At 42.5% G+C, this 26123-nt stretch overlaps 1 long non-coding RNA gene across 4 annotated transcripts; it reads right to left on the reverse strand.

Moving 5' to 3' along the window:
- Positions 1-1572: 1572 nt before the first annotated feature.
- On the reverse strand, positions 1573-25128 carry LOC145342004 (uncharacterized). 4 transcript variants are annotated; one of them, XR_013886479.1, is made up of 5 exons: positions 23683-24853; positions 22338-22420; positions 17935-18072; positions 13175-13276; positions 1573-1690 (listed from the first exon to the last, which is right to left on the reverse strand). It is a non-coding gene; the product is annotated as an uncharacterized LOC145342004 (long non-coding RNA). The 4 variants fall into 4 exon arrangements; XR_013886478.1 differs by having other exon boundaries at positions 22338-24853; XR_013886481.1 differs by lacking the exons at positions 17935-18072; positions 22338-22420; positions 23683-24853 and adding an exon at positions 24877-25128.
- Between the last annotated feature and the right edge of the window lie 995 nt (positions 25129-26123).

Raw genomic sequence — 26123 nt, forward strand, 5'->3', positions numbered from 1 at the left:
ACCTTCATCGTATCATCCCATTTAGCCAATGTGATGTCACACTGGCAACAATCGCTACTGGATTTCAAAAGCCAGCCATGATAACCACACTGAGTACACACTGCAAGTATCGCCCCTGTGTGGTGAGGGACATGCCTGACACCCTCCCTTGGCAGAGCCAGGATTGGCTTCTCTGGGGTGGGGATCCCTTTATGTGGGGTGGCAGGTATGCCTATGAGAGCTGGGGTGCATCCTGATGCCTGTGGCGGGGACAGGGGGTGTGGGGGGTGGTAGTGATGTCTTTGAACTGTGGGACAATGTTCCACAGGAGCCCTGATCTCTGAGGAGCTGGTCTCACTGGCTCTCAGGCCCTGCCCGAATCACAGCACAAACCAGGTTCCTTGTGCACAGAGTGCCAGAAAATCTGGAGAGAAAACTCAGCTGTGTAACTGGAGAGATACAAGCTGGTTTCAGGCTAAAACTGACATTCTGGTGTAATTGTCCCAAAATTTGTCAAAGTTTTTTTATTTATATAGAGAAGTGGAAATTCACATGAGCAAATGCTCACACAAAGGACAGAATACAAGGGACTGAACATTTCTGGAAATGGGTCACAAGTGTGATATGATGAGTTGTTTATCAATTTATTAACTTCCCTTTTTTTCCTATTAACAGCTACGGAAAGCTACAAGATGTTTATTCAGCATGTTCAAATCTTTCTATTCAGTTTGCATTGTTATTATTTAATGTCAGATAGGATCCTTCCCAGTTTCATTGAAGCTGGAACTGAAACATAAATCAGTGTCTGTGCAGAAAGTCAGAACAGTGCCTTTTTTTCTAGTACTTTCCCATTTTAAATTTTTCCTCCCACCCTTTGGTGTGAACTCATGGTCCTCCATGAAGAAAATAGAATCATTAAACAGCTTTATTTCACCGACAGGAAGTGAAGCGGCGGAGGGTCAGAGATTCTCTAATATCTCCTTGATTCAACAATAACAGGGTATGGAGGAGTTATAACTATCCTCATTTACTGAATTCCATTGGCTTTTTATGATAATTCAATATGGCTGTGGGCCAATAGGTAAATTCCTCAGATTTTATTCATTGCCACACATCTCCTCATCCTTATCTTCATTAAAGTGATTGGTCAGTGATTGGACTGTCCATCATGATGTCCCAGAAATCAAGGCCAGCTTCCTCTTGGTGTGTGCAGTTTAAGAGAAACGTGAATAGAGTTCTTCTTAACTATAAACGGAGGATGAAAAAACTGACCTGGTCCCAGTGTGAACTAGGCTGTGGACAATAAACTGGCTCATTTAGCTGTAGCAACATAATTGTAACAGCTCAAGAGGCTATTCAGCCCATCATGTCTGCAACAACACTCCAAATGAGACACTGATCGAGTCTCATGTCCTGGTCATCTCCCCATAACAAATAAATAAAATGACAAGTTCTTAAATAACTGTTAGTTAATATACTTGGTCTGAAAATACAGACACAGCTCAATTCTAAATCATTTATACAAAGAAGCAAAGATCAAAAGTGCCAAATAACACGTTACCTTTCGGTACGAAGACTCATTTTGTGCCATTATTCTGCTGAGCTAATCTTCATACAGACCGTGTTCCTCCGGTGTCAACTGTACAAAGTGCAGTACCTCCTGCTAGGGCCACTCCTTCACACACATGGGGCAGTTAAACATGAAACAACCCTATGGAGAATCAACTGTTATTTAAAGATGCTGCCTTCAATCATCCGGTCAAAAACACAAACTCTGGTAACAATTTACTAAACATCAATTAGTCTGCAATAGATGTACACAGGGTAACTCAAGTAACTTAACAGTCTCACTTTTATAGAAAATATACAGAACAACGGAAACCTTAAAATGTTTGGTCCCCTGACTTGAAGGACGCAAATGCATTAGAGGCAGTTCAGAGAAGGTTCACTAGATGGATTCTGGGGATGAAGAACTTGTCTTATGAAGAGAGATTGAGCAGTTTGGGCCTACACTCACCGGAGTTCAAAAAGATCTAAATGAGGTACGATTCTATAGGGGAATGACAGGATAGATGTTGAACTCATGTTTCCCTTTGTAGGCCATAGATTTAGGAAAGGGTGGCATACTTGAAACAGAAGTGAAGAATCACTTCGCCCAAAGGGTCATAAATCTGTGGAATTCTCTACTGCGAGTGCAGTGGATACTAGAACACTAAGCAAATTTAAGCAGGAGATAGACAGGTTTTTTTAATTAGCAGCAGGAATACGGGTTATAAGGAGTGGGCAGGAAGGTGAAGATGAGACCAAGACGAGATCAGTCGTGATCATTTTGAATGGCAGAGTAGGCTCAAGGGGCTGAATTGCCCACTCCTGCTCCTAGTTCTTCTATTCTTAAGAGTGAGTTGCCAACTGGAATTAATCTGATGGAACTATTTATACATAAAATATATACCATGATAAGTACTTGTGAACTGCTGCAACAGGAAAACAGTCACTTATCACAGATCATAATGAACTGTATGTAAGTAACTGCCTTTCACAATAGAGATGGTTTCTGTTCCCATACTGGCCTTCCATTGAACAGGGCAGTTATTGCCTTGTCTCACTGCGAGGCGATCATTCCTGCCACTCTCATTACAGACAGGTTCATTGTGTACTTATCTATATAATTATCACCAACTACCCTAAGATGCTGGATGTCGCCTACAGTTATCAATTCTGTTCAGAACCATCTGCAAAATGCCTTCTTACTTGTTTCCAAACCTATTACAGTGGCAAAACTGCAATCTTCCACAAGCTGCTTCATCAATGATTTCCATTCTTTTGCAATTGCTGCTGAATTTGAAATGCTTGTTGTTGCTTCAATTTCCTGTAACTTGCTCAGCTTTCACTTTCAATTTTTTTGGATGCTTTCAAGATCAGAGCAGATTATAATAGGGGTTTTCCACCCATTAAAAAGGAAACCATCGCTGGTATTTTGCACAATGGTCATGAGCAAAGTAAGATCAGTAATTTCACATCCACCCTATCCATAATTACCATTTCAAAATGTAAAATAAAAACAAGGAATTACTAAATCTAAATTAGATGCAAGCAAATACATGAGCTCAGACAAACTTCCGCTGACATTTAAAGCTCAGCAAGATTTGATCACGTAAGATTTGATACACAAGCTGATGGAACAGGGCAGCGAGTTAGGTAGATTAAGGACAATTTAGCATGACTAATGTCCCAAGATGTGTAGGCAAGATGGATTAGCTGTGGTAAATTTTTAGGGTTACAGGGATAGGGCAGGGGAGAGAGCCTGGGTAAATTACTCTGTCAGTGTCAGTGCAGACTCAATGGGCCGAATGGTCTCTTCTGCACGGTACAGATTCTATGAACTCTGGTTGCTTTAATATTATCTTGATTGTTTGGGGAAATTCCTAGCCTTTCTGATGTACTTTCACCTTTGCTGAGCCTCAATGCCCTCAGCCAGGGCAACAACAAAATTGTTAACCAGGAAAATATCTCTAAATATTTTCAAAAGAAAAATGACAACTCGGGAACTGGAAGTTAACAATAAGTCACACCTATTTTGGAAAAGCAAAATTATAAACAGAGCATTTTCACAACACCCATCAGAAGCTGGATATATTCATCTTAAACTTGTCTTTTTCCAGACAGATATCTTTAAGCCCCATTCAGTAAGTTTAATCCATAAATTTGGTTGATCTTGCAACTAAACGAACAAGCACACAGCTTACAGCCAGATTCTCCCAATGGTATATCACACCTGTTGTTAGGAGATGCTGAGGACAGTTAAAACAGAATTCTTCCTTACAATTATCCCTTTCTCTCTCTCCATTGCCTCTCAAGCCCCTTCATTAAGATCTGCTCAATATGAGCTCGCTCAATGTAGCCTGGGCTGTGAATTAAGTAGCACAGGGTTTATGTCCATCCCTACTACATAACTGAGTGAATTACCTGCTGCATCAGGAAAAGAACATAAGAACATAAGAAATGGGAGCAGGAGTAGGCCATCCAGCCCTTCGAGCCTGCCCCGCCATTCAATAAGATCATGGCTGATCTGTCGCTGCTCAGTTCCACTTTCCCGCCCTCTCCCCATAACCCTTAATCCCCTCTCCTATCAAAAACTCATCAACCCGCGTCTTAAAAATATTTAGCGAGGCAGCCTCCACCACTTCAACGGGCAGAGAATTCCAGAGATTCACCACCCTTTGAGTGAAGAAGTTCCTCCTCAACTCCGTTCTAAACCGCCCTCCTTTTATCTTGAGGCTGTGCCCCCTAGTCCTACTGTCTTTTTTGAGCGGGAAGAGTCTTTCCACCTCTATCCTATCCATCCCATTCATCATCTTGTACGTCTCAATGAGATCTCCCCTCATTCTTCTAAACTCTAATGAGTACAAGCCCAGTTTATTCAGCCTCTCCTCATAGCTCAACCCCCTCAACTCCAGTATCAGCCTAGTAAACCTCCTCTGCGCTCCCTCCAAGGCCAAAATATCCTTGCGCAGGTGCGGCGCCCAAAACTGCACACAGTACTCCAGCTGCGGCCTAACCAATGTTATATACAGCTGCAGCAAGACCTCCCTACTTTTATATTCAATCCCCCTCGCTATGAAGGCCAGCATCCCATTCGCCTTCCTGACCACATGCTGCACCTGCAAGCTGGGTTTTTGCGACTCATGCACAAGGACCCCGAGGTCCCTCTGCACCGTCGCCTGCTGCAGTTTTTTGCCCCGTAAGTAATAATCCTTCCTACCATTCTTCCTACCAAAGTGGACCACCTCACACTTGCCAACATTAAATTCCATTTGCCATTTCCTGGCCCATTCGCCCAGCCTATCTAGATCCTTCTGCAGACTCTCCACAACCTCCGCACAATTTGCCGTTCCCCCAATCTTGGTGTCATCAGCAAATCAGAAAGCGGTTCATCATCACAATTCATAATGTTTAATATAAAATATTTAATGTAAAAAATACTGATCAAAATACCCAGACATAGCTTCTGTTCCTACAATAGTTACAGATCAGTCATTCCAGTTTTGTTCTAATCCACTGGTTGTTGCCATTCTCAGTGCAGACAAGCTGAAACTCTATTTAAACCGTAAACAGCCACAACAAACATACAAGGTGTAGCTTACAGTTCACAATTCTGTTTTAAGCATCTACAAACATCTTTTTACCTGTCTCCAGATAACTTGCTGCAGTGACAAACTGAAATCTTCTACAGTCTGCTTCAGTATCAATAATTTACATCCTTTCCTACTGAATTTAAAATGCTGAATGGTTGTTCAGTAGAAAGTGCTTCAACTTCCTGAGACTCATCCAGCTTTCAGTTTCATTCTGTCTCAATGCCCCTGAATTCACAACAGCTAAAAGGGGAACTTCCCACTTTTACACAGGGAAGCTGCTGTCTGATTATGGACAACATTAGATGACGATCATGAACAAAATCCAGTCACTTTGCTTGCTGCTATTGCACAGCTGATAACGACTACCATTCCAAACTGGAACTGTCAAGTAATTCATCAATCTGAATCAGATACAACCAAAACTGATAAGCTGGACTGGGACTAGGGTCCTGGCCAATGTGAACAGAAGTTTAAACTGACAAAATGAGGTGAGGTGTCTATTTCACTCATCTGAACACTTCAACAAGCTGCATTTAACCAGCTCCACAGCACTTGCTCTCATTTAAACCAGGAGGATGGCAGTGAAATCAGAAACCTAGATGGCCGTGGGGCCCTCAGCTGTTTGCTAGATTCTGTGGAGGAGAGGTGGGCTACAATATACCATCAGGAGGCCCTCCAGCAAGGTGACTAATCTGGGAGACAGTAGCAGCACTGATAAATGCCAGCAGCCTGACCAAGAGGATGGGTGTGCAATACAGAAAAAAGATGAATACCTAGTCCAAATCAGCTGGGGTAACTTCTCCCTGTCTCTTCTCTGGATCTCTGGACTCCACTCTTCCGTCCCCCTCAGAATCTCACCTTGATCCTACATACTACCACCATGCAAGGCACCAGCACCTGATTTCCCACCAGCATCCTCAAACCTACCCCCGTTAGGCAAAGCTTGCACAGAACCACTGAGTGAGAGGAAACAGGCGCTTCAAAGCTTGAGCTGAGGATCTTGATTCCACATGAGGTGAGTGCCATGGAATTTGCAGTGAAGAAGCTGAAGTGGGTCTGCGCTGAGAGCGAGGTGGGCCTAAGAGAGAAAAGTGAAGTGCCACTGTACCTTCATCGTGATGACCAGGCTCAAGTGAGTTGTGTAGTCCAAACCCTTGACCAGGCCATGTACTAAAACCGTGCATCTTGCCTTGCAGAGCCTGGCCAGTCCACCTGCAGTGTCCAACTGCCCACTCTCAATACTACCTCAGAGGAGATTGTGGAGGAGGAAATGGATGAAGCGTCACAGCTATCACCCACATCATCCACCATCACAGAGACACAAACCTTGGTGGGTGAACTCAGAGACAGGCTTCCAGGTCACTATCTGGTGAGCACCACACAGCTTCGGAGGCACATCAGGTGGAAACAGGAATATCCCAGGAATTGGACAGTTGGAGGTCCGCTAGATCCCAGGATTCAGCTGTGCCGCAGTCAGGTGCCACACCTCTGGACATTCCTCAGCTGCAGAGCCAGGAATACCAGGAGGGGGTGTCAATGACACTCCTGCAACTGCAAGAAACAATGAAGCATTCCTCAACCCTCTGTCGCAAAAAACAGTGCCAGCAATGCATGGCACCCAGGCCAACACTAAAGGTGGCGTCCAGTGTAAAGCCTGGGACAAGAAGTCGGAGCTATGACTGAGAATACTGAAGCATGGCTCAGTCCCTGAGGACCATGGCTGAGGGCTTTTAACTGAAATGCTGACACTGCAGGTCCTCCAGGACTGACAGTGATGTTGAGGCTTCTGAAGCTCATTTTAGCTGTCCTTCCGTCCTATGGAGTAACCTAGGGGCTCACAAGTGCCTGCAGGGAAGAGATCCCCTGGAGCACAGCCAAGGGCCTTCCACCAAGGGAGCCGTGGAAACACCCAACCAAAGGGAATCCCCCTTCTGGAGATCACTGCAACTCATGCAGTGTTGGCAGAATACGGTAATGTGACAACAGCAGTGCATCTCAAAGTATGGAGGGCCTTCCGGAGAACACAAGCAAAGGGCATCTCAGGCAACAAGGCATGGAAGGCAGCAAGTCACCAGCACCTCTGATATGCATCCTAGGAATACATCAAGATGTAGTGGAAGAGTTCTCATGGTGGAGAAGTAAATTTGCCAAAGTATACAATATTTGGGAAAAACAGAATGTAAAGAAGAAGGGGTAGTGCTGATATTAAATGATGCCATAAAGACACAGGGTGGGATCTTAAGCTTATACTTTCCATCCGTAAAGATTTCTGGCAGGGGTTCAAGGTTCAGGGAAATCCGGAAATCGTGAATCTTGTCAGCGAGTGACACAATCAAGTGCCCATAATCTGTGCCAGGGTGCAGTGTCGGGGGAGGGGCACCTCATCTATCTGTGGCAGAGGTGGAACAGACACTGAGTGATGGGGAGGCTGCCAATGTTCAGAGGTGGGTGGGGGAGAAAAGGGCTGATGCCAGAAATGATAGATATTGGCGGGGGGGGGGGGGGGGGGGAGGCATTTTCAGTTATTTGCTCCAACCTTAGAGGAGCCGGTTCCTGACAGAGTCCCTGTCTCGCCAGAGTGACAACACAAACAACACCTACTCTTCTAGTAGTTAAAGTAGCAAGGTCTAGAAAGAAAACTGGCTACTGGAGCTTTGCCAAATTCCAGTGAGACTCCGTCTATGAGTAAGGAAGGACCTGGTCTCAATTGTGGACCAGAATTAATACGGGTGGAAATTAGAAGTTGCAAGCATTAGGAAACAATGGAGGGAGTAGTTTGTAGGCTCCTAACAATAGTTATACTGGTGGGAAAAGTATCAAGCAAGGAATTAGTGAAAAATTAACAAAGGCAATATAGGAAATGTAATCTTCATATAAACCCATTAATTAAATGGAGAAGGTGGTTTAGAAGATGAGTTTGTAGAGTAATAGTTGAAGTGTTTAAAGAAACAATTCAAACTTACAACAAAAATACATTCCATTGTAAAACAAAAATTCAGCAAGGAAGACCCATTGGTGGTTCACTTCAGAAGTTGAAGATTGTATTAGATTAAGAGGGCTTATAATGTTAGAAAGAAGAGAAGCAAATCTGAGAATTGGGAATGCTTTGGAAACCAGAAAGAGCCACAAAAATTTGACAAGAAGGTCCAAAATAGATTATGGGAATAAACTAGTCAGAAATAAAAACAGCTTTTATAAGTAGATAAAAAGTAAAGGTGTAGCTAAAGGAAACATTGCTTTCCTAGCAGAAGGGACAAGATACATCACAGGGAATGAGCAAATAGAACAGGCATTAAACATCTTTGTGTTTTTCTTGTAAGATTTCAGACTTGGGAACCAAATACTCTAAATGCTCAGTTTTACTTTTAAGTAATTTTAAGGTAGCATATTAAGTTCATTAGGAAGTAACAGCTGAAATATGACATGTTAGTTAAACAGAGGATAAAAGGATATGGGCCATGACAGTGCAGAATGATTCATGGATCCCAGAGGATAGTTGGTACAGAATGTTTTGATCTCAGTAGCCTGTAATGGCAGAATACTGCTATTTGGTCCAAGTGTTTGGGAATTATTCCCAAGTCTTCTCCATTCTTTCCTTGTTCATCTTCCATCTGAAGATGGGGGCTGTCTGATGAGGACTATTTCCACGGGCTGGTAGTTTATCCTAGGTCAATCACTTATTTGAATCTTTCTAACAAATATAGGACAGGAACTTGAGATGGTAAAATGGTCACCTCCCCTCTACCCATCACTTAGTTTGAGGTTATTGTTTAGTTTATCAAATGCTGATGGTCAGTTGTTAGGTATACAAGACATCATAAGACTCCCTTTAACTTTATTTTATCTCAGTCCCTGGCTGCCAAGGATGTTTTTCTCTTTTAATCCACAGGTGATTCGGTCTGCCTTGTTGTCCAACAAGGGGCATACATGCAGTGGTTCGTGCAAGGGCTGCTGTTGGATGTGTCGAGAGTAGCCAAGTGCTTCACGTCGTTAGCGTGTGCTTAAACTGGACCAGCTGCTGGGCAACATGACAGTTCAGTGACTATCACTGTTTGCTGTGCAGGTAAATGGATTTGGGCCAGTGTCTGTGGGAGTTTGCGCATTCTCCCCGGGCTTGCATGGGTTTTCTCCGGGTGCTCCTGTTTCCTCCCACATCCCAAAGATGTGCTCTTAGGCTGATTGATGTAACAAATTGTCCCTAATTTAGTCTCCCCTCGATCTGGTTTCCAATGTGGAGTGCCTTAAGTGTAGACAAGGATCATGGGTGGAGAGGGGACTCAATGTTGAAATGGCGGCGCGGGCTCATTGGGCCAAAGGGCCTGTTTCCCGTGCTGTTTTGTTCTTTGTTACAAAAAAAAGAACCTTTTGCTAAGGGTTTACAGTACACTGCCAATCAATTTGAATTGAAGACACCAAGTGGGATTTCCCACCCTCACCCACAGCATGTTTTGTAGCGACAGATGCAGCCTGCCCTTGGCTGGCAGCTGGATCTCCCAGTCCCACTGCTATTAACAGGGTTTTGTTATTTACACCCTCCACTGGCAGGGAACCCATGATGGGGGTTTGCTCACCAGACAATCCCACCCGTGGGAACAGTTAGAAATTCTCTGCCCATTATTTCATCTTCACAACAGAAGACACAAGTTGCATATCAGAGTGCGAGAGTAACCTATGAGCTTACGAGAGTGTGGAAATTCAGCTGCTTAATATCAGAAGAGGGAAAATATTCGACAAAGCCAAGGGGCTAAAACTGACAAATCCATGGATTTTAAACAAGAGCACAGATTGGCTATCTAGGATTTTCCAAAATTCCTTCGCTTTGTGAATAGTTCCATCAGATTTGAAGTTGATCAACATAATACTGGTTTTCAAGAAGAGGGAAAGAGAAAACAGTGAACCTTAGACCACGGCAGAATGCAGCACATTATGGATTATTTTGATCTTAGGTTAGGGAATGATATTGAAACTGCTCAACTGATTCATTCTGGGTGTCCTTGCTCAGATAATGGTCTCAAAAGCACAAATGCCTTAGGTTATTGACCAATTTTCTGTGCGCTTCCTGAGCGGACCCAAAAAAACTAATAAATGAGTACTATTGGAAATTTTATGTAATAAAGTATTAAAGGTGCTATGTAAACACAACAGTATTAAAATAGCCCAAAGTGCTTTGCAGGAATATTTATCAGACAAAATTTGGGATGAGATACAAAGGTCAGGTGGCCAAAAGCTTGGTCAAAGATTATGCTTAGCGAGGGAAAGCACAACTACCAATGGTGGAGCACAGGAAGTAGGAGATACATAATGGGATGGGTTACAAAGTTGGAATAAGGTTACAGACTTAGGGGCAGGCTGACCAACTCTGAGCAAATAACATGCTTGAACATAGGCTGAGTCACAGCAGCAGGGTGGCATGTAATGGATGGCGGAGGTGGTGACTTTTTTGATCACTACAGAGGGTAAGGACCATTGGGATAACTATAGAAGAATTATGGAAAGATGTCTTGACATTTTGTACAGGTCAGGTGATAACAGTGGCTACCTTAGCTTATCTGCAAAGGGCATTGAAATGGGCAGGAAGCAGGAGATCCACAGAAAATCATCTTGAAGCAGCTTCAACTCAGATAGAGCAAGCTGTCTGGTAATACTGAAGTAGCTTGGCAGTTTGAAAGTGACACATCTGCATAACCAGAAGGAGGGAATCTTCTCTCCGTGTAAAACCCAATTCCACCTACTAGCTCACCTGATAAAGCAACCTTTGGCAAATCAATAGTGGAAGTCATCGTAGATGCAGAGATAATCTGATAACTTGGGGCAACAGAACATCTCAATTCCCAAATCATCAGGCCTGCACTAAATATGGACTAAGCTGATTCAATTTTAATGAGTATTGTTTTGATTTTCATGTATAACTAATCTTTGTGTTTGGGTGTTAGTAACTTTATACTTTAAGTAACTTAGAGGGCAAGTGTGAAATAAACTCATCTTTTCAAAGTAAAAATGTTTTTTTAATCTATGGAATGACTCACTTCAAGTGTTAAATATACGCACTCCCTTACCAATAGATTGTCAGATCAACAGGTAACTTTATTTCATTCAGAAGGTGAATATTATTCTTGAGAACATATAAAATAAACCACTTTTTAAAAACACAAAAAAATTATTTACTGTAAAAGATATCTCAACTTCTTAACAGAACAAACTCTTCTGCTGGTTGGCAGAGATATGCAGACAGCTCTCTAAAGTACTGGCTTCAAAATTAGAGCATTGTAGAAACCTTGATATTTAGGTGACAGCACATACTGAAGTGAAAAGCAATGGACAACTGTATTATCCATAATTACATCAGCAGCCACTCACAGAAAGTTGCATTCTTAATAATGAACATTGGAACGATGACTATAATGTTTGTTATTGAATGTCATGATTGACCAATTTTAAAAGGACAATTCCAATGTAGTTTCCATAGGAACCTTCAAACTGTAAACATAATGCAGCCAGCCTGACAGTCCTGAGCTGAAAGTATGGTCGATGAAAAAATTCCCTGAATTACAGTTACACGCGCACTAACCACATAAAAGGAAACATGGACTACGTAATGGGAAACTGTTTTTCATGACAGGAAGGGTCACCAGGGGACAAAGTGGCAAAAGAACCAGAAGTGACATGAGGATAAACCGTTTTTATGCAGTTTTTACGGTTAGGGTTGAGAATGCACCAGGTGATAGAATAGTGTTTCCAGGTTTAAGGGGGATTTGGAGACATGGAGCCTTCCACAAAGTGGGCAGCACGCAAGCCAAATTCCCCACAAACGGCAAGAGTAAAACCTCTCTTCAGATCAGCCATGATCTTATTGAATGGCGGGGCAGGCTCGAAGGCCTACTCCTGCTCCTATTTCTTATGTTCTTATGTTTTATGTTCTCTCACCATAAATTGTGTAAGAGCATTGTGATCATTCCATTGCCCAGGGAAACATCACATTGCACTGATCAGTGGTTTACCATCAGTTAGAGAGAGGGGGCTTCAGCAGCTGCCCCGTCCTAGTCAGCCCTACCAAACATCAGTCCTCAGGAAGACTTATTTGGTTGCAGCTTTTATGATGTAGGCTACATTGATGTCCAAAACATCCAAGGTCCAAGCCACATCGCAAGCAATTTTTCATCTACAGTTTTGAGATCCATTTGGGCAAAGTTTTCTATGGATTTTATTTCCAGGGTATTCAATGACGAGTTCAAGATTAGCCCCTCTCCATCTTGCCCAGAGCTGCTTCCTCTTTACTGTCTAAGCTTTGAGGAATGTCTACTTGGCAGAGGGAGTAACGTGGGAACTGCTGGCATTCAGAATAAAAGCATCCAAGCAAGAGCTTAAAAGAAATTTTTAAAAAACTCTATGGAAGGCAGCAATGGATAAAGATATAGCAGTTACTTCAGATAATGTTTCTGCTTTGCACCAAGGAGGAAGTGTGACACATGTTGAACAATCTGTAACCCCCATGACTAGCTTGGGTTTGCTGAACCTCACTTACTGTACTGTCTAGAGACAATACACATCTCTTTAACCTGGGCTTAATGCTCCTTCCACTCACATTGTTGGCCACTTGAATAGCAGGTTAGGTGTAAAGGCTCGCATTCAAATCAGTAATCTGTAAATTGTCTGTGCTGTTATATGCTCTGTCTGAGGCCAGAACTCTCCATTCACCTGACGAAGAGGGAAACCTCGAAAGCTTGCAAGTTTACCATCAAATAAATCGGTTGGACTTAAACCTGGTGTTGTCAGACTTCTTACTGTGTTTACCCTAGCCAATGCCGGCATCTCCACTTCAATTGTATTACAGCCCTGAAGCAGCGCCGTCAGACTGCAGCATTTGTTACTGCAGTTATCACTCTGCACATCAGTACTCTCACACTCCCCAGCAGAACTGAAAAATTTTCTTTGATTACTCTGAGCAAGATAGATACTGAACACACTGCTTCTCGGCATTTATTCTCTGTGCATAGACACTGCAGACTGGACACTGAGGAGGAAAATAAGAAGAAATATCAGACGTAAATGTAAGCACTCACATTTGCAATGCGGAATTTAGGGACACGAGTTTGTCACTGTGCGGAGTCTGCACGTTCTCCCAGCGTCTTTGTGCATTTCTCAGTGTGCTCCGGTTTCTTCACCTAGTCCAAAGACGTGCAGGTTAAATGCATTGGGCCATGCTAAATTCTCCTTCTGTGTACTCAAACAGGCGCTGAGTGTGGCGACTAGGGGATTTTCACAATAACTTCATTGCAGTATTAATGTAAGCCTACATAAGTGACACTCATAAATAAACTTCTAAGAAAAATAGGGAACAGTATAATTTACATTTTGGCTTGACATTTGTTTCACCACACACAGGTACTCAATCATAGCCCACTGATTCTAACATATTTGCTTGCACGTGGTCTTTTTCCCATTGTATTAACTCTTAGAATATTGAAACAGCAGGAGGTCTTTCAGCTCCTTAGGCCTGATCCACCATTCAAAATAGATGATTGATCTATATCTCAACTCCATTTACCCACATTAGCTCCAGATGTGCTTACTAAAAAAAATCTATCAATCTCAGTCTTGGAATATTCCACGGGTCCTGGCACCCATAACCATTTGAATTCCAAATTTTTATTCCAATTGAAACAGTGTGACATTCCTTAACACTTCCATAAGATCACCTATTTACAGATCAGTAGGTTGTTTAATGCTTCATTTTCACCTTCAGTGTTTCCTTTCTTTTACCCAAATCACGTGACCAAAACTGGTCAGAATTCAAATATGCTTTCCTCATTCTTTTTCCTAAGGTACCAGAGTCCCTCAGAGATTGTCCTCTTTCTACTGTCAAAGATGTTGTCACCATTGTAATTGCTACCACATACTCAGCTGTTTGCTGGCTTTATGCTATGAACCAGCGACGGACATATCCATCTACCTTCTACATCCAAACAATTAAAAACCCACATGAGACACACACACACAGACACACACACACAAACAGACGGAAGGCAAGAGGCTGAATGTTTCTGGAAATAGGTCGCAAGAGTTTCATAACTGCCAGTCTCTCTTGTATCCTGTTAACAGCTGCATAAAGGTTACAAGATGTTGATTCAATGTTTATAAATGTTTTTCAGTTTGTATTGTTACCCTACTATTTCACAAGCTGTAGGATGTATCCTTGCTCAGTTTCCATTAAAGATGGTGCTTTAGCGTGAGGTCGCAGGGTAGCTGCAATGCCAGGATGATGCCTTTTTTGTGGTAATTCTCCATTTTAGATTTTCGCTCTAATCTTTCAGGTTGAACTTGCGTTCTCCATCCTGCCCCTAACCTGGCAGTTTACTGTGCTTGCATCTCCCTCCATTTCAACTTGGCTCAGTCTTTTACACCAATGTCCAGTCTTCCAGGTCCTGGCTGTTGTGTATTTGGAGAATTACTGTGTGGCATGGCCCCTTTAAGAGGACAATCACATGACCATCATATACAGAGTAATTCTCCCTCTGTTGTATTGTCTGTGGCTGGGGGGTTGCAGAGATTAGTTCCATCCCGGAGGTCCACACAAAGCGTTATAAAAACAAAGGATTTTATTTTCAGGGTTGCATTGTACAGACTTCAATCCCCAAGTGCCAGCAGCTGTGGAGGCCCCAGTGATGTCATTGAGTGATCACATGACTGACCACTTAAAGAGCCATGCCCCCCCACACAGTGACTCCCTGAATACAGAACACTGGCCACTCCAATTCTCCTCCCTCCTGAACTTTCCTGTTTCTTCAGCATTAACCTCTTTTCTTTTGTGATGCATTTAGATGTTCTACATGTGACAGTGGATTCATAAATAGCAGATAGCCTACCTTATTTATCCATCTTGGTTTTAAACCACACAAGGCTTAGAAACACCACCTTTTTACTAACAATTAAGCTAGTGCTAATGCCAGGTGAGAAAACAGTCAAACGGAGACAAAATAACTACACAGAAATCGATTATAACCAATGCGGAAACTGGACCTTTATCCAGCTTTCCTCACAGAATCCCTACAATGCAGAAAGAGGCCGTTCAGGCAATTAAATCTGCATTGACTTTGAAAGAGCATCTCACCCATTTCCACCCCTCTTCCCATAACTCTGCACATTTACCATGGCTAATCCAGCTAATCTGCATATCTTTGGGCTGAGAGAGAAAACCAGAACACCCAGAAGAAACCACACAGACATGGGGAGAACATACATAAGAACATAAGAAATAGGAGCAGGAGTAGGCCATCTAGCCCTTCGAGCCTGCCCCGCCATTCAATAAGATCATGGCTGATCTGTTGTGGCTCAGTTCCACATTCCCGCCCTCTCCCCATAACCCTTAATCCCCTCGCTTATCAAAAACCCATCAACCCGCATCTTAAAAATATTTAGCGAGGCAGCCTCCACCACTTCAATGGGCAGAGAATTCCAGAGATTCACCACCCTTTGAGTGAAGAAGTTCTTCCTCAACTCCGTTCTAAACCACCCCCCCTTTATCTTGAGGCTGTGCCCCCTAGTCCTACTGTCCTTTGAGCGGGAAGAGTCTCTCCACCTCTATCCTATCTATCCCATTCATCATCTTATATGTCTCAATGAGATCTCCCCTCATTCTTCTAAACTCTAACGAGTACAATCCTAGTTTATTCAGCCTCTCCTCATAGCTCAACCCCCTCAACTCCGGTATCAGCCTAGTAAACCTCCTCTGCACTCAAGGCCAAAATATCCTTGCGCAAGTGCGGCGACCAAAACTGCACACAGTACTCCAGCTGCGGCCTCACCAATACCCTATACAGCTGCAGCAAGACCTCCCTACTTTTATATTCAATCCCCCTCGCTATGAAGGCCAGCATCCCATTCGCCTTCCTGACCACCTGCTGCACCTGCAGGCTGGGTTTTTGCGACTCATGCACAAGGACCCCAAGGTCCCTCTGCACCGTTGCCTGCTGCAGTTTTTCGCCACGTACTAATAGTCCTTCCTACCATTATTCCTACCAAAGTGGACCACCTCGCACTTGCCAACATTAAATTCCATTTGCCAGTTCCTGGCCCATTCGCCCAGCCTATCTAGATCCTTCTGCAGACTCTCCACACCCTCCGCGCAATTTGCCGTTCCACCAATCTTGGTGTCATCAGCAAATTTCGACACCATACACTCGGTTCCCTCCTCCAGATCATCTATATAAATGGTAAATAGCTGAGGCCCCAGCACCGACCCCTGGGGCACTCCACTAGTCACCTACCGCCAATCCGAATAGCACCCATTGACCCCCACTCTCTGCCTCCTATTTGACAGCCAATCCTCTAACCACGCTAACACCCTACCCCTAACTCCATGCCCCCTTACCTTCTGCAATAACCTCTTGAGGTACCTTGTCAAACGCCTTCTGAAAATCAAGAAAGACCACATCCACCGGCTCTCCTCTATCCACCGCCCTAGACACATCCTCATAGAACTCCAATAAATTTGTCAGACACGACTTCCCCTTAATGAAACCGTGCTGCGTCTGCTCTATCAAGCAATTCCCCTCAAGATGCCTCGCTATTTCCTCCTTGATGACGGATTCTAACATTTTACCTACAACAGACATTAAACTAACCGGCCTATAATTCCCTGCCTTTTGCCTGCCACCCTTCTTAAACAACAGCGTAACATTAGCCGTTTTCCATATGATGCACCAATTGTTGGATCACTTAACTCTATCATTTGCTGCTTATGCTGTTTGGTATACAAGTAAATGTGGCTTCACTACAGTGTCACTTCAATTTTGGGTACGTGTGGTACTGCTCCTGGCATGCCTTCTGAACTCTTCATTGAACCAGGGTTGATCTCCTGACTTGGTGGTAATGGTATAATGGGGGATATGCCAGGCCATGATGTAATATTCTGCTGTTGTTGACAGCCCACAGCACCTCATGGATGCCCAGTGTCGACTTGCCAGATCTGTCAGAAATGTATCCCTTTTAGCATGGTGGTAGTGCCACACATCAAAATGGAAGATATCCTTAATGTCAACATGTGAATGTGTCTCCACATGGACTGTTTAGTGGTCACTCCTACCGATACTTACAAGGACTGTGCAGTGGTCACTCCTACAGATACTGCCATGGACAGAGATAACTGTGGCAAGCAGGTTGGTGAGGATATGATCAAGTCCGTTTTTCCCTCTTGCTGGTTCCTTCGCCTGCCACAGTTCCAATCGAGCAGCTCGGTTGTTTTGACTCCACAGAGTCACCACAGCCTGAATCAAACATAGGTCCCTGGCATTGTTATTATAAGTCTGCTTTGGATATGCACTTGGGTGCAGATATGCTAATTATTTCTCTAAGTGAACTTGCATTCACGATCTGCCTTTATTCGGCAATGTCCAAAAGTATGCTGGTGTTAACTGGGGCTTTGGTTTGAACTCCATTTTAAGCATTTCATACATACCCACGTGTAAATCACTAAACACTTTTAAGCTGAATTCATATTACAGACAAGAAATCAAGATGGAAAAACAGGTATTCTCTTTCTCTTCGATTCAACAAAACAACATGGACCATTATTATCCTCATTTATTGAGCTTGATCTGCTCCTTCTGGGAGTGCTAGCTTTCAGATTCAAACTGGTTATTGGTGACTTAACAGATCGGTGATGAGATCACTGACTTCATTATCCTAAAGTAAAGCTACAAGACATTCTTTTTGTTAACTCAACATTTGGAAATAGATTTGGTTTGAAAACACAGACAATGTTCAATTCAAAATCATTTATGTAAAGAAGAAAACATTAAAAATCCTAAATAACGCACGTTACTTTTGGTATGATGACTGTTTTTGTGCCATTATTCTGCTGAGCTGCTCCTCAGTCTGCCTTCCTCTGGTGCCAATTGTGCAAGCTGTCCTGTCAAGGCCACTCCTCCTCACACATGGGGCAGTTAAACGTGAAACAGCCCTACAGAGAACCAACTGCTATTTAAAAAATGCTGCCTTCAATCATCCTGAGCACAATCTGGTCAAAAAAAACAAACTCTTGTAATAGCTTACTAAGCACCATTTACAACAAGATACAAATTCACAAGGGTAACATGCAGACTCGAGGAACTAGGAATTTCACTTTAAAAATAAATACGTACAGAATAATGGAAATCGCAAAATCAGTTACTGTCTGGAATGAATCTAATGGAGCTATTCAGACAGACAATCTACATGTAGATTACACCTCCTAATATGCATATATTCTAATGGAGATATTCAGAATGGTTACACATGATCATGTGACTTTTCCTGCTAATATTTGATTGCTATCCTTCGCTGGGGCAATGTGGATACAGTTCTGAAATAAAGTTGAATGAATTTTCAATTAAATCACACCCTTTGTGTTCTCAATAAGCTAATATTTCTGCTGCAGCAGCTGGGAGGGACTGCAAGGATGCACTAAGTACAAGCAGCTACAAAGCAGCACCTGGAGACCACAAACAACTGAAGCTCAGCAAATACCCTGCAATTGGACAGGCTGCATTTGGAAAGTATCTGCTCAGGGTTGCTCACTGTGTTCTTCATGTTCATTCATTGGATGTGGGTGACACTGACTAGGCCAGCATTATTGTCCACCTCTAATTGCCCTAGAGAAGTTTATTGTGAGCCATCTTTTTGGACCACTGCAGGAGGTCATTGTAGGATTTTGACCCCGTGACATTGAAAGAATGGCGATTGGAGAGGAACCTTCAGTTGGTGGTTTTTGAAATTAATAACTTGCAATTAATTCAAACACATTGACCTGTTCAGCCAAATTCCCTATTTCAGAAATGCAATTTGTAATCTGCATCGATGATACAATCCACAATGCAAATTGGCTAGAGTGAAAGTTAATACCATGTGGGTGGGGCACTGGAAACAAAAGGTGGAAGTATGAATTTACAAAATGTGTTTGAGAATGCGTGGCAAGACAGCAACAGAAACAACTTAATACGGATGAATGTAAATTCATACACACAAACACAGGAAATGGGTGTGAGATGGACAGAAAATGTGGTTTTGAAATAGCAAAGGGTGAAACTGAGAGAAACACAGGAAACCTCTACCAATGCAGAGACCAATATATCAGACAGCTGGATGCAGATGTGGTGGGCCAAATGGCCTGCTTCTGTGCTGCAACAATTAAGTCAAAATCAAATGTCATGTTATTATTTAAATCTACAGTGTAGGAGTCGTCCATTCGGCCCATCGAGTCGGAACAGACTCTGACACAGCATCTTACCCAGGTCCAATCCACAAAACCCTATACATTTCCCATAGCTAATCCCGCAAATCTACACATCTTGGGACACTGAGGGTAATTTAGCAACACCAATCCACCTAACCTGCACAGTTTTTTTTTGTTGTGGAGGAAACCAAAACACTCAGAGGAAACCCACGCAGACATAGGGAGAATATACAAACTTCAAACAGTCACCCAAGACTGGAATCGAACCCAGGCCCCTGGTGCTGTGAGACAGCAGTGCTATCCACTGTTCCACCCTCACTCTAAATTCTCCAATTCTCATTGAATTTTAAATTCAACTCTAATTATATTCCCCTCTGCAAATTCTTCAAATTAATCCACTTCTAGTTGTCAGGACATGAGACACATTCCAGGACTGGATCCAGTGCAGAAAGAGCCACAAGTCTGCTCCCAGAGTGTTAAATGGTCAGAGTTGTGATGGCAGAATCATGGACTTTTAAGTTCGAGTGGAAATCTGGGAAATTATTTTAAATTAGCAGACAAAGTATCTAATAAAATGATGAAGTTAGATTTAAAATATTTACAAAAACTTTGAGGATGGGGTGAGAGTGAGGAAATTTGAGTAAATTTGGAACTGATCAGAACGGTTATTGAACAAAACAAGGGTCAATGTTTGGAAAGGAGGCCAGCGAGAACAGTGGAGGCAAAAAACCCAGAATTCATGAGAGACAACAGTATGTTGTTGGGGGATTTTCTGGAGACTTGAGGGAGCAGGTAGAGAGACTCCCAGTGTTTTCACCATTTACTCAGCACTTCTCCCACTCAAAGCAACTTAGATTTTATACAAATACAGCATGGGAGACACAGAGTGGAGGAAGACGAAGAGGTCATACCCAGAGTTGATGATTCCATTAATGGAGATTGTGCTGTAAAATTAAAGTGTTAAAAATCCTTCCACTGGGTTCCCTGTAACTGAAGCTTTGCATCCGCTACAATAAGTACAGTTGAGCAGTCTGGTTACACACATTGGGAAGTACAGAACACACATTCTGAACCTATGATCTAGAATAATTCACTACATTAATGCATTCTTCTCCCTTCATAAAAATTCGGCAAAATCCATCATAAGAACATAAGAAATAGGAGCAGGAGTAGGCCATCTAGCCTGCCCCGCCATTCAATAAGATCATGGCTGATCTGTCGTGGCTCAGTTCCACTTTCCCGCCCTCTCCCCATAACCCTTAATCCCCTTGCCTATCAAAAACCCATCAACCCGCGTCTTAAAAATATTTAGCGAGGCAGCCTCCACCACTTCAACGGGCAGAGAATTCCAGAGATTCACCACCCTTTGAGTGAAGAAGTTCCTCCTCAACTCCGTTCTAAACCACCCTCCCTTTATCTTGAGGCTGTGCCCCCTAGTCCTACTGTCTTTTTTGAGCGGGAAGAGCCTCTCCACCTCTATCCTATCCATCCCATTCATCATCTTATACGTCTCAATGAGATCTCCCCTCATTCTTCTAAACTCTAACGAGTACAAGCCCAGTTTATTCAGCCTCTCCTCATAGCTCAACCCCCTCAACTCCGGTATCAACCTAGTAAACCTCCTCTGCACTCCCTCCAAGGCCAAAATATCTTTGCGCAGGTGCGGCGCCCAAAACTGCACACAGTACTCCAGCTGCGGCCTCACCAATGCCCTATACAGCTGCAGCAAGACCTCCCTACTTTTATATTCAATCCCCCTCGCTATGAAGGCCAGCATCCCATTCGCCTTCCTGACCACATGCTGCACCTGCAAGCTGGGTTTTTGCGACTCATGCACAAGGACCCCAAGGTCCCTCTGCACCGTCGCCTGCTGCAGTTTTTCGCCACGTAAGTAATAGTCCTTCCTACCATTCTTCCTACCAAAGTGGACCACCTCACACTTGCCAACATTAAATCCCATTTGCCATTTCCTGGCCCATTCGCCCAGCCTATCTAGATCCTTCTGCAGACTCTCCACACCCTCCGCACAATTTGCCGTTCCCCCAATCTTGGTGTCATCAGCAAATTTCAACACCATACACTTGGTTCCCTCCTCCAGATCATCTATATATATGGTAAAAAGCTGAGGCCCCAGCACCGACCCCTGGGGCACCCCACTAGTCACCATCCGCCGATCCAAATAGCACCCGTTGACCCCCACTCTCTGCCTCCTATTTGACAACCAGTCCTCTATCCACGCCAACACCCTACCCCCAACTCCATGTCCCTTGACCTTCTGCAATAACCTCTTGTGAGGTTACCAGGAAAATATTACCAGGAAAATATCTTTAAATATTTCCAAACAAAAAAATGACGACTTGGGGTTGGAAGTTAGAAGTCAGTCACATTTGTTTTGTAAAAGCAAATTATAAACTAAGCATGTTCACAACACCCATCAGAAGCTGGATATATTCATCTTAAACTTCTCCTTTTTCAGATGGATAATTTTAAGCCCCATTCAATAAGTTTAGTCCATAAATTCAGTTGACCATTTTGCAACTAAACGAACAAGCACACCGTTTACAGCCAGATTCTCCAAAATATATAACACACCTGCTGTTAGGAGATGCTGAGGACAGTTAAAACAGAATCCTTCCCTACAATTAACTCTTGTGGTCACCCACGGTCTCTAAAATAGCCTGGACTGGGAATTAAGGAGTGCAGGGTTTTATGTTCATTGCTGCTATATGATAAGTACTAGTGAACTGCTGCAACAGGAAAACAATTACTTATCACAGATCATAATAAACTGTATCTAAGTAACTGCCTTTCGCAACACAGAGATGATGTCTGTTCCCATTACTCGTCTATCATTCTGTTGTTGCTCTGTCTGTGAGGCAATCATTCCTGCCACTCTTATTACTGACAGATCCATCATGTATTTATCTGTATAACTATCATCAACACCCTAAGTTGCAGGATGTGGCTTACAGTTAACAATTCCGTTCAAAACCATCTGCAAAATGCCTTCTTACCTGCCTCCAAACCCCCTGCAGTGGCAAACTGCAATCTTCCACAAGCTGCTTCATCAACAATGATTTCCATTCTTTTATAATTGCTGCGGAATTTGAAATGCTGAATATTTGTTAAGTAGTTAGTCATTTTTTTTAATTTCCTGTAAAATTGCTCAGCTTTCAGTTTCAATTTTTTGGATGCTTTCAAGATCAGAGCAGATTATAATAGGGGTTTTCCACCCATTAAAAAGGAAACCATCACTGGTATTTTGCACAAAGGTCACGAGCGAAGCCAAGATCAGTAATTTCACATCCTCTCTAACCATAATCACCATTTCAAAATGTAAAACAAAAACAAGGAATTACTAAATCTAAATTAGGTGCAAGCAAATACATGAGCTCAGCCAAACATACGCTGACATTTAGAGTTCAGCAAGATTTGATCATGGGGTGTTACGTACACGTACACAGGCTAATGGAACAGGGCAGCAAGTTAGGTGGATTAGTCATGCTAAATTGCCCGTCGTGTCCCAAGATGTGTAGGGAAGATGGATTAGCCATGGTAAATCTTTGGAGTTATAGGGATAGGGTAGGGGAGAGGGCTTGGCTAAGTTACTCTGTCAGTGTCAATGCGGACTCAATGGGGTGAATGGCCTCTTCTGCACTGTAGGGATTCTATGAAATCTGGTTGTTTTATTATCTTGATAGGTTAATATTTTCCCCAAACTCTGATGATCTTTCACCTTTGCTGAGCCTCAATGCTCTCAGCCAGGGCAACAAAAAGTGTTACCAGGAAAATATATCTATTTCCAAACAAAAAACAACGAATCAGAGCTGGAAGTTAGAAATAAGTCACATCTGTTTTGGAAAATCAAATTATAAACAGAGCACTTTCACAGCACCCATCAGAAGTTGAATATATTCATCTTAAACTTGTCCTTTTCCAGACAGATATCTTTGAGCCCCATTCAATAAGTTTAATCCATAAATTTAGTTAATTATCTTACAAATGACGGAACAAGCACATGGTTGATAGCCAGACTCTCCCGATGGTATATCACACCTGTTATTAGGGGATGTTGAGGACAGTTAAAACAGAATTCTTCCTGACAATTACCCCTCTCTTTTTTCCTCCAACTCCATTGCCTCTCAAGTCCCACATTAAGATCTGCTCCAACATGAGTCCACTCAATGTAGCCTGGACTGGGAATTAAGCAGCACAGGGTTTATGTCCATCCCCACTACATAACAGTGACAGTGAGTGAACTACCAGCTCCAATCGGGAAAGCAGTTCCTCATCACAATTCATAATGTTCAATATGAAACATTTAATGTACAAAAAAAAAATCAAAATATCCAGACGTACCTTCTGTTCCCACAATGAATTACAGATCAATCATTCCAGTTTTATTGTAATGTCATCATCGCTGCCATTCTCTGTGCAGACAAGCTGAAACTCTATTCAATTGTAAACAGCCAGAACAAACATACAAAGAATAGCTTACAGTTCACAATTCTGTTCTAAGCATCTGCAAAGTGCTCTTTACCTGTCTCCAGATAATTCGCTGCAGTGACAAACTGAAATCTTCTACAATCTGCTTCAGTAATAATGATTTCCATCCTTTCGTGCTGAATGTTTGTTCAGAAACTGAACAAAGAGTTCAGCAAGATTTGATCATGGGGTGTTACACAGGCTGATGGGAACAGGGCAGCAAGTTAGATGGATTGGCTATGCTAAATTGCCCTTAGTGTCTCAAGATGTGTAGGGAAGATGGATTAGCCATAGTAAATCTTTGGAGTTACAGAGATAGGGCAGGGGAGAGGGCCTGGGTAAGTTACTCTGTCAGAGTGTCAGTGCAGACTGGATGGGCCAAATGGTCTCTTCTGCACTGTAGGGATTCCATGAAGTCTGGTTGCTTTAATATTATCTTAATAGGCTAGGAATTTCCTCAAACTCTCCAATGATCTTTCATCTTTGCTGAACCTCAATGCCCTCAGCCAGGCCAACAACAGAATGGGAGTAACAAAAAAAAACAGAAAATGCTAGAAATACTCAGACAGCATCAGTGGAGAAAGAAAAAGAGTGTTTCAGGTGCAGATGTTCTCAGACCCATTTGCTGTTTCCAGCATTGTCAGATTTTAGTTCAGATTTCCAACATTTGCCATATTTTGCTTTTGCAGTAACACAAAAGGAGTATCTAGCTCTGCTGGCAAAGTCACTTACTGATTGTATTTCTCGCTAAATCAACTGTAAGCTTCTTGTTGGGTTTACATTATTACACTTCAGCGCATCATAGGTCACAGTGTCCTTATGATGAAATGCTCAAGGCATCTCCAATGGAACTGGATACCAGGAAACTGGGGCTGAAATTCTCAATTACATTTCTACTTCTGAAATCAAAAACATTGATCCCACACGAAAGCACCATTGAAGAGGTAGTGATCAAAATAGAATTTCATAAAACATTAAACACAGAATTAAGACATTTGGCCCATGTCAGCTCTGGTTCACTCAGTCCTGCAATTTTCTCCCTTTCATGCCCATATCATAGTAACTTACCTCATATCTTCTTTTGAATTGTTTGTCAATAACCTTAGTTGATCAGGGTTTTTGAAAGTAGGGACAGAGTTGAAGTAGTAACTTCTAGGGTACAGGAAAATGACAATTCAGTCACTGATTTTCGACTTGAGCAAAGAAAATTCACTGAAAGCTGAGTCACAACTGACTCAAAGAGCCAAAATTAGAATACTGTGGAGCTCTTTCATGAACAGCATACTAATTTAGTCTGTTATAACCTAACCTTAAATAGGTTATAACCTAATTGTAGTCATTCCATAATGCATCTCTTCAAGCCTTTAATCAGATTACAATCTCAGATTCACTTCCAGCAATTCATTGGTTTACACATGAAATCTTATTAAATAACTGTCTGTAATCTGTTTAACCACAGTGGAAAATGCAGCTATGTTAATTTGGGCAGCTCTGGATTCAAAGTTTGGCTTTTGTCCATTTTTCACAGAAATGTTACAATTTCCCATTGAACAGGAAACAATTGCCAAAATAAACTTAAGGCAGGAAAGATCCTATTTTTGCTTCCCTGTCATGACTTGAAAACTGCCTGATAGATCATTTAAGTTTTTATGAATTGAACACAATGCACGTACAGCTGCAATATTGGATTCTGTCAACTACAAAAACGTACATGATATGGATGTGATAAGGCAATTCTAAAGAGGCACTCCTCAATCCCTTCTGCTTCTAGATCATCCTATTCAATATATTTAACATTACAATTGGGTACAGACAGGCTGATGGGAATCTTTTGAGCTTCACTACAAGGGGTGACATGGTGGCACAGTGGTTAGGACTGCTGCGTCACAGCGCCAGGAACCATGGTTCAATTCTGGCCTTGGGTGACTGTGTAAAGTTTACACTTTCTCCAACCGTCTGTGTGGGTTTCCTCCAGGTGCTCAAAAGATCAGAGTGAATAGAGTATAGAAAAATTGCAAAGTGTCTGAAAGATACTGTTTGAATAGGGGCACTTACAACCAATGTTAGAAAATTTAGATATGTATTTTTTTAAAACATTCGGTATTGAAGGTAGATACCTTGATTAATGTTACAATGCTCTAAGGCATGATGGGACAAAGTAAAAAGAACCACATTCCTCAGAACAATGTAGCCACTGATCGAAGGGAACAGCAATTCTTACCATGGGCCAGACAGTCCTAAAGAATAGGATACACATTGAACCAAGGACACAGCAGGAGTCCTAGTTAGTCCTAATGAATGGGAAACACATTGCA

The sequence above is a fragment of the Carcharhinus amblyrhynchos genome, chromosome 4 (assembly GCF_965287045.1).
Source record: "Carcharhinus amblyrhynchos chromosome 4, sCarAmb.v2.hapA, whole genome shotgun sequence".
In the NCBI taxonomy this organism is placed as follows: Eukaryota; Metazoa; Chordata; class Chondrichthyes; order Carcharhiniformes; family Carcharhinidae; genus Carcharhinus; species Carcharhinus amblyrhynchos.